This window comes from Hibiscus syriacus, unplaced genomic scaffold, assembly GCF_006381635.1.
Source record: "Hibiscus syriacus cultivar Baekdansim isolate YM2019G1 unplaced genomic scaffold, ASM638163v2 tig00111582_pilon, whole genome shotgun sequence".
In the NCBI taxonomy this organism is placed as follows: Eukaryota; Viridiplantae; Streptophyta; class Magnoliopsida; order Malvales; family Malvaceae; genus Hibiscus; species Hibiscus syriacus.
This window is the reverse complement of record NW_024063126.1, coordinates 13,018,735-13,027,263: the sequence shown is the minus strand read 5'-3', so window position 1 is coordinate 13,027,263 and position 8,529 is coordinate 13,018,735. Positions and strand designations below refer to the sequence as shown.

The following is an 8,529-nucleotide window of genomic DNA, read 5'->3' as shown; positions in this document are numbered from 1 at the left end:
TTTAAGATAGACACAACTAATAAATTAAATGATTATCCGAAGAAAATTCAGATTTAAGGAAGTAAGGAACCCATCCTCGGCCTTAGTGGATCCTTCACGTACATCAAAACCCCTACTCGTAAACAATATCTGCTTGTTTGAGAATTTTATGAAACCGGAACACTTGTACTTTCACTGTGTTGTATATCGTCGTATTACATGTTTGGAGATGATGTAAAACAGTGTATTGTAAGATAATGGCAGAGATTGGTAAGAGAGTGTGGATGGCAGCTTGCATATTGTGAAAAATTCAACAACTTCATCAAACTTTTAAATTTCTAAACCAATTTGCGTTGAAGAAACAAAAATGGTTTTGATTTATTACTGTTTTGAAACTCTATGTAAATGATTGATTATGCCCAAATATGGGAACAGAAAACATGAAAAGAGGAAATTGAAAATGATGGAGATGCGGGGGATCGAACCCCGTGCCTCTCGCATGCAAAGCGAGCGCTCTACCATTTGAGCTACATCCCCAATTGCTTTCATAATTTTATGAATATTGTATTATTCCTTACATATATAACAAAACTTACACTTGAAAGCATTTCTGCCTGCCAATATTTTTTTTCTTCGTGTATCGTAACCAAATGAATCTTTATCAGGTGATTTGTATCAAACAAACGCGTCTCAATTAAAAAGTAATTTATGTTAAGATTTTATTTAAATATAAACGATGTATTTAAAATTTTAATACGTTACTAATAGATTAGAACGAAAGCTTAATGGATATCTACAAGGAAAGTATTTCAATTATAATTTCTTCGTTGTATAGAAAGCAAAAAATTTAAGAACAAACTAATCTCGTATTTTTGATAATCATGTGATCTATTGATAAAATGTTAAATCAGAAGTTAAACCCCGTAACTATGAGGAACATGGCTACTTTCCTGTTTATTTAATATCTATTTGATCGACTACACTGCCTCAAAGGTTCAAGTTTGCTAAGGATGCCAAATGCCTACCGGAATAGATGTCGATTGTTCTTATTGATCGAATTCTATTTTACAATGATGAGATACTCGAACGAAAGCTCTCATCGGATCGTATTTGATGTCAGTTAAAGTTAGTTGATTTCGAGCGTCGTAACTCCATACCTATGTCCAAATATGCGTAGAACACGACTACGTTACGAAAAAATAAAAGTTACAAAGCGTCATAGAGTTCTACTAAACATATTACTCTCGTGATTATGAAGTTTAGAAGTAGTACAAAATAACGATTACATTGTTGATAACTATTTTCACTACATTAGGATTTTGATTAGTATGCACATACCTTCAAAATGCATTTATTATGTGGGCAATATTTTTGGTCAGTTATAATAGGGTTGCAGACATTTTTCAGGATGATATCCTAAAAACATATTCGTTGCAATGTCAGGGTAAGAGTTGGACCAAGTCTTGATTCTAACACTGTTCAAAGTACCACTAATGGTGCGGTTCAAGACTTTTATTCCGTTAACTGGTTCTTCATTTTTATATAGCTCAGGATTGCCGATATTGATTTCACGTCTTGGTCCACAAGTTACTCCCTTGACGACAACATTTTTAGAACCATCCCCAATCGAAACACAATCATCACCAGTTTTTATCTCTGAGTTAATAACATTAACCCTATCTGGTCTCCCGATGTGAATCCCATCTGTGTTTGGGCTCTCGTCACGAAAGTAATGTTTTTATCCCAAAACGTTAACATGGAATTATTTGCTATCTTTGGTAGTTGTATCTTGTATCATTGCATTGATCAAAAACTCAAATTTCTGTTAAATTTCTGAGTCAATAAAGTCGGAAATAAATATATAGGTTGAAAAAAACATATTTTTTTACAATAAAATATCAATAATTATATATATATATATATATATATTCGATTAGACTCCTCAATTCAACATGAATGGACCCAAACTAAAGGTTGACCCGAACAAAAAATTCAAACGATCCGACATTGACCCGATTCGAAAATCAACCGATCCAATACTCAATTTGACCCAATTTATCATACACCAAAACCAAATCTGAACCAAACGAAATTAAACTGAATGTAATTTTGACCCGAAATAACTCAACCTAAATCAGATTCGAATGATCCGTCTACACCTCTAGCTGCAACCCTACTTGAGCTTGCGACGTCTGTTGTGAAGGCTGAACCAAGCGCAGAAGTGTCTGCTCCCATCCCTGAAACAGATGCAACTGATGTAGGGTATCATCTATGTCACAGATGGTACGACATAAATCCTCAAAAAAATCGGTATTTTCCTCTTCCGGTTTCTGCCATAGTAATAAACAAGAAGAGTAAAGAGAAAAACCGAGTTTGAACAAGAAATGTACTTGATTCATGTGTAAGATGACAAATTCAAAGATATCATTGCAGTAGGTTGGTTTTTGTGACATTGAAATACTCTACTTTGCGGCCATTGTTTCTTGAAGCAAACAAAGAGCAAGCAATCATTAACATATAAAATACCTTTGAAATCCAACACATCTAAAAATAATTACACAAAATTTGCAACACTCATAACCCGCGCATTCTTTATTCTTCATTTTCTTTTTTCTAGAAACAATTCCAGCTTTTCAATTTCCAAGCATACGTTCCCCATTCAGCAAAACGACAGTCAACTGGAGAAAATTAAACGAAGACTGCCATCAGCTACAAGAAACAAGTGAACCACAACTTTATATTTAGATTTTCGGTAAAAAGGAAAGAAAGAAAGAAATAAACGAAGGTCCGGTTAAAATCTCCTTAAAAACCAAAATTAAACTGAAATATTAAACCATTTTACTTCGGCGAATATAGAGATTCAAACTTAAGAAAAGCTAGCGAAACTGAAAAAGCATTGGAAATTCTACCGTACCGAACAGAAACCAAGTTCAGAAATCAGAAGAGATTCTTCAATGGTAAGTTGGACTGAACGGTGTTAGATATATGAACTGTAAAATTACACCGTTAGTACTGACTTGAAATATAAACAGTAATTAAAAGGAATAGATTCGTAAACCGTGTCGTGGTATAACCACTGCCTAGAAACGAATTCGCCCCGATGTGTGTAATCGCTGCAGTAGGCGGACTGACCCCGAGGTTAACACGGTCGCTCCGAATTTCGTACACCCGAAATCGGAGTGGACTGCCGGTGGTATTGCTCTTCTTATCGGAAAGCACACAGAGAGAATATTTACAGAAAAACACTTGGAGAGTGAATTCTGAATGTTGAGAGTGAGTTGAGAAGCTGAATATAGCCCTCTATTTATAGGCTAGAAATATGTTAAAATCGTCCATAAAATTTCAGGATTAAATCTCTTCTTTTGTAACAGCTGAAACGTCTAGATGAACCTGACTCAAAAATAGTCTAGGTTCATTGCATCATTATTTAGCTATTATAACTCCCGAAATTATATCATGTAACCCTGAAATTAAATCAAATAACTCCTGTAACTCCTGATATTAACAGCTAGTCTCCTCTGTACAAAGCTGTAAATCAGTCCAGATACATCTTAACGTTTTGATTTAATTTAGGAAAAGCTGTTTAATTTCTGATAACTCTCATAAACCAGCTGTTATCATTTAAAATTAAACAGTCCTCAGCAGCTATAAATATCAGTTGGAATCTTTCACATTTTTTCATTTGTTTCTTTCAAAGAGAAATTCCTCAAGAATTTTCTCTAAAAATATAGTATCCGCGCGGACGTGTCGAAGACACATATTACCACGACCACGACCACGAGCCGAGCTAAGCTGAGCCGAGCCGTGCCATGCCGAGCCAAGACGGACGGCGGCGGCGACGGCGGTGCGCGAGAGTCTCCCTTGTTCTCTTTCACTCAACAAGGAAGTGAGAATTCCAAATCATAAATACCCATTCCCAATAGTGTTTCCAATACTATGTGGGATTGAGCATTACCAACATTCCCCCACTAATGCGAAAGAATTCTTCTGAAACTCGAAAACAAACTTTCCAGAAGAGCAATAACGAGATTAGTTGCTTAAGCACTAGTGAATGTATCTGGAACTAGTATATATTGATGATGAGCAATCCTTCTCTTAGATAAGTGAAACTAGTCTGGAACTTTCTAAGATGGGGGTAAACTCATAATACACAACTAACCCCTTCATCCACCTGAGTCCTCGATGTGTAAGATATATATACAAAAGTATATATTTGGCCATCTTACCTCAGGATTCTAGTAAGTGTGCTAGAAAATGGCCCAACATTTTTTCATAGAAGGCGGCTAACCCTTCTCACTTACATAGGTTATTTCATCAAGTTTATCTCAACATAAACCACCCTTAAAAGGGATATGAAATAATTAAGAGCTTTTATAATAGCTCAACCTCACAAAGGGTATGGTGACTTTCTTCAAGTTCATTATAAATGAACCACCCAAACTCTGGGCTAAAAAGTCATTAAGAATAAATATTCAACCTCATTTATCGGTAAATTCAATAAGTCCTTCTCACTAGAACCATCCAAATACTTGGATTTGAATTTATTAAGAGTTTAACAAACTCAACCTTTCTGTCGGTAAGTTCATCATTTCCTACCCACTCACTCTGGGTTATGAACTTATTAAGAATAGATATTAATCCAAAATCGGTAAATTCATCAAGTCTTTCTCACTAAGACCACTCAAAGTCTGGGCTATGAATTTATTAAGAGCACTTAAGCTCATCTTGGGCATGCACATTATTCGTCATAGGGATAGGCAGTAGGAATGTGCACTATGAGTCTTTCCATGGTTTCGTTTGACCACATGGAACTTAGATAACTAAGTTAGGTATCCACCATGAATTCCTCAACCAATGGGCTTTAGACCCATCCCCCTCGAAGAATCTAGGACCAGCTTCCGACTTAACCCTTTGGTAAGTGGATCTGCTAGATTCCTTTCCGACTTCACATACTTTAAAGAGAGCACTCCATTCTTTATTAAGTGTCTAACAAATTCATGTCTTATGGGAATGTGTCTTTTCTTACCATTGTAAGCTTGGTTCTTAGCCACACATATCGCAGCTTGTGAATCACACAATAATGAAACCGGAGGAGTCGGTCTTCCCCACAACGGAATATATGCTAACAAGCTTCTGAGCCACTCGGCCTCTTGCCCAGCTAGGTCAAGAGCTATAAACTCTGACTCCATGGTAGAACGAGCAATACAAGTCTGTTTTGATGATTTCCACGAGATTGCTGCTCCACCCAAAGTAAAAACATACCCGCTTGTAGAGCTTACCTCATCATTATCAGAAACCCAATTGGCATCACAATATCCTTCCAGTACCGCAGGAAAGCCAACGAACTCAAGTTTCCAATCCAAAGTACCCTTAAGATACTTCAGTAAGCGTTTAAGAGCAATCCAGTGTTCACCATTCAGATTATGAGTATATCTACTCAGTCTACTCACAACATAAGCAATATTAGGCCGAGTATAGTTCATTAAGAACATTAAGCTTCCGATTAATTTAGCATATTCAGTTTGAGAAACGCTACTTCCTTTATTCTTAACTAGATGTATGCTAGGGTCATAAAGAGTTCGAATAGGGATGACATCAAAAATGTCAAAATTCTTTAGCACTTTCTCTATATAATGTGCTTGACATAAAGAAAATCCCTTCTCAGTTTTGGTAACTTTGACTCCTAAGATTACATTTACTTCTCCCAAATCCGTCATCTCAAACTTAGTGGACAATAAATTTTTAACTTTGTTAATGGACTCAATGTTAGAACTGAAAATCAACATGTCATCAACATAAAGGCTTATGATAACACATTCAGTGTCAAACATCATCGAATACACACAAGCATCCGAACCATTCATAACAAAACCAAAACTAAGAATAGTTTTATGAAATTTCTCATACCATTGTTTAGAAGTCTGCTTAAGTCCATAGAGCGACTTTTTGAGTCTACAGACTTTGTCTTCCATACCAGGTGCTTCAAAACCTAGTGGTTGCTCCATGTAAATCTCCTCATCTAGATCTCCATTCAAGAAAGCAGTCTTAACATCCATTTGATGTACCTGCAACTTATGAATAGAGGCTAGTGCAAATAATGCAGGAATCGTTGAGATTTTATTAACGGGAGAGTATGTATCAAAGTAGTATAAACCAAACCTTTGAGTAAACCCTTTGACGACTAACCTTGCCTTGTACCGCTGAATCGAACCATCTGGCCTTAGTTTCTTCCGGAAGACCCATTTGTTGGAGATTGGTTTGAATCCCTTAGGCAAGTCAACTAATTCCCAAGTATGATTAGACATTATCGATTCTAGTTCATCATTAACAGCGTTTTTTCAAAAACTAGCATCGATAGATCTTATAGCTTATTCAAAAGTTTTAGGATCCTCATCTAACAGAAAAATTTGAGCTATAGGATTTGAAATGGATTCTAAATCATTTATCTCAGAAATAAAGGAAGTAATAAAGTCTGGTCCAAAAGAGGTTTCAACTCTTTGCCTTTTACTTCTTCTAGGCTCAAAATCAATTTGTTCAGAAGACCTAGCAGGATTACTAGAAGAAGTTGATGGAATATATTCTATTTGTATTTCAATATTTATTCTCGGTTCCTTTAAAGGAAAAATATTTTCAAAGAAAATAGCATCCCTTGACTCACAAATAGAATAATCTTGTAAAAGTATGAATCTGTATGCAACACTATTCATACCATACCCTATAAACACTGCATCAACGGTTTTAGGTCCGATGGTGGACTTCTTAAAGTCTGGCAAACCCACTTTAGCCAGACACCCCCACACTTTCAGGTATTGTAAATTATGAGCGTATCCTTTCCACAATTCATATGGGGTAGAATCTAATTTCTTATGAGGAACTTGGTTCAAGATATGAGTTGACAATATAATAATTTCCCCCCACATGTTATCAGATAACCCTGAACTTATTAGTAAATAATTCATCATCTCTTTTAAAGTTCTATTTTCCTTTCGGCTATACCATTATGTTGAGGAAAATAGGGGCTGAAGTTTCATGAATTATGCCATTCTTTTCACAAATATCTTTTAAGAAATTAGATCCATATTCACCACCTCCATCAGATCTAACCCGTTTGATTCTCCTATCTAACTGATTTTCAACTTCTGCCTTATAAATAAGAAAGAAGTTTTCAGCTTCATCTTGAGTTCTTAGGAGATAAACTTTTGTATATCTTGAATAATCATCTACAAAAGTTATGTAGTAGTGTTTTCCTCCTTTACTTTCAGTGTTTCTAAAATATGCTAGATCAGTATGAATAAGTTCTAACAGCTCAGTCTTTCTATTAGAAACAATCTTAAAGTGAGGTCTAGTATGCTTAGCTTCTACACAAATTTCACATTTGTTAAAGCTAGTTGTGTCTAGTTTAGGCATAACATTCATATTTATCAATTTCTTTAAAGCATGAATATTCACGTGTCCTAATCTAGCATGCCACATATCAATGGATTCAACAATATAAGCAGAAGTGGTAGCTTTATTTTCATTAAATTGAGTTTCTATGACAAATAAACCATTGCTTAAAAACCCTTTCCCAACATAATCACCATTTCGGGAAAGTACAAGTTTATCTACCTCAAAAACTAACTTAATGCCTGCCTTATTCAGAAGCCCACCACTTATCAAATTTCTACGCAAGGCAGGTACATACAAAACATTATTTAAAGCCAGAGTTTTACCAGAGGTCACCTTGAGTAAAATTTTGCCTTTGCCTAGCACTTCAGAGCTGCTAGAGTTCCCCATGTAAACACGTTCACCTACGTTCCCATCATCGAATTCGGTGAAAAACTCCTTCCTTGCGCAGAAATGCTTTGAAGCTCCAGTGTCAACAACCCATTCTGAACTGTTTTCCACCAGATTGACTTCTGAGACCACCGCATCAATGATCATCTTCTTCTTCTACAACGTGTATCTGTGGCTTGTTGTCATTATGGCGGTCTGAACGGTGTTGCATTGGTAAGCTTTGTGGCCGGATAAACCGCAAACATAACACTTGAGCGTCTTTCCTTCAGGTTTGGCCTTTCCTGACTTCTTGAAGTTGGTAGCCTTCTAAGGTTTCGTCTTCTTGTCTTGATTCCCACGTTTCATGATCTTCTTAAATTTAGACTCTACCAAGTTAGCTCTAAAAGATAAATTACTCATAGAATTAGTAAGCTTATCTTTTAAACGGTTGGCTTCTTCGATCTTCATATGGCCCACGAGCTCTTCAAGCGAAATTTCTCTCTTCTTATACTTAAGAGAGTTGCGGTAGTCGGACCAGGACTTGGGCAGCTTCTCAATGAGAACATTGGCTTGCAGTACCTCGCACATTTGCATCCCTTCAGCGATGATGTCAGCGACTAGGTTCTCATAGTCATGGACTTGATCCATTATCGTCTTGTCATCAGTCATCTGGAATTTGAGCCATTCGCCGACAACGTACTTCTTGATTCCAGCATCGTACGCACCATACTTTTTATCGAGAGTATCCCATATTGTCTTGGCACTCCTTTCTCTAAGGAACATATCAAATAATTT

The 8,529-nt window shown here is 36.3% G+C and overlaps 1 non-coding gene across 1 annotated transcript; it reads right to left on the bottom strand.

Moving 5' to 3' along the window:
- Nucleotides 1–443: 443 nt before the first annotated feature.
- On the bottom strand, nucleotides 444–516 carry TRNAA-UGC. The gene has a single exon. It is a non-coding gene; the product is annotated as a tRNA-Ala (tRNA).
- Between the last annotated feature and the right edge of the window lie 8,013 nt (nucleotides 517–8,529).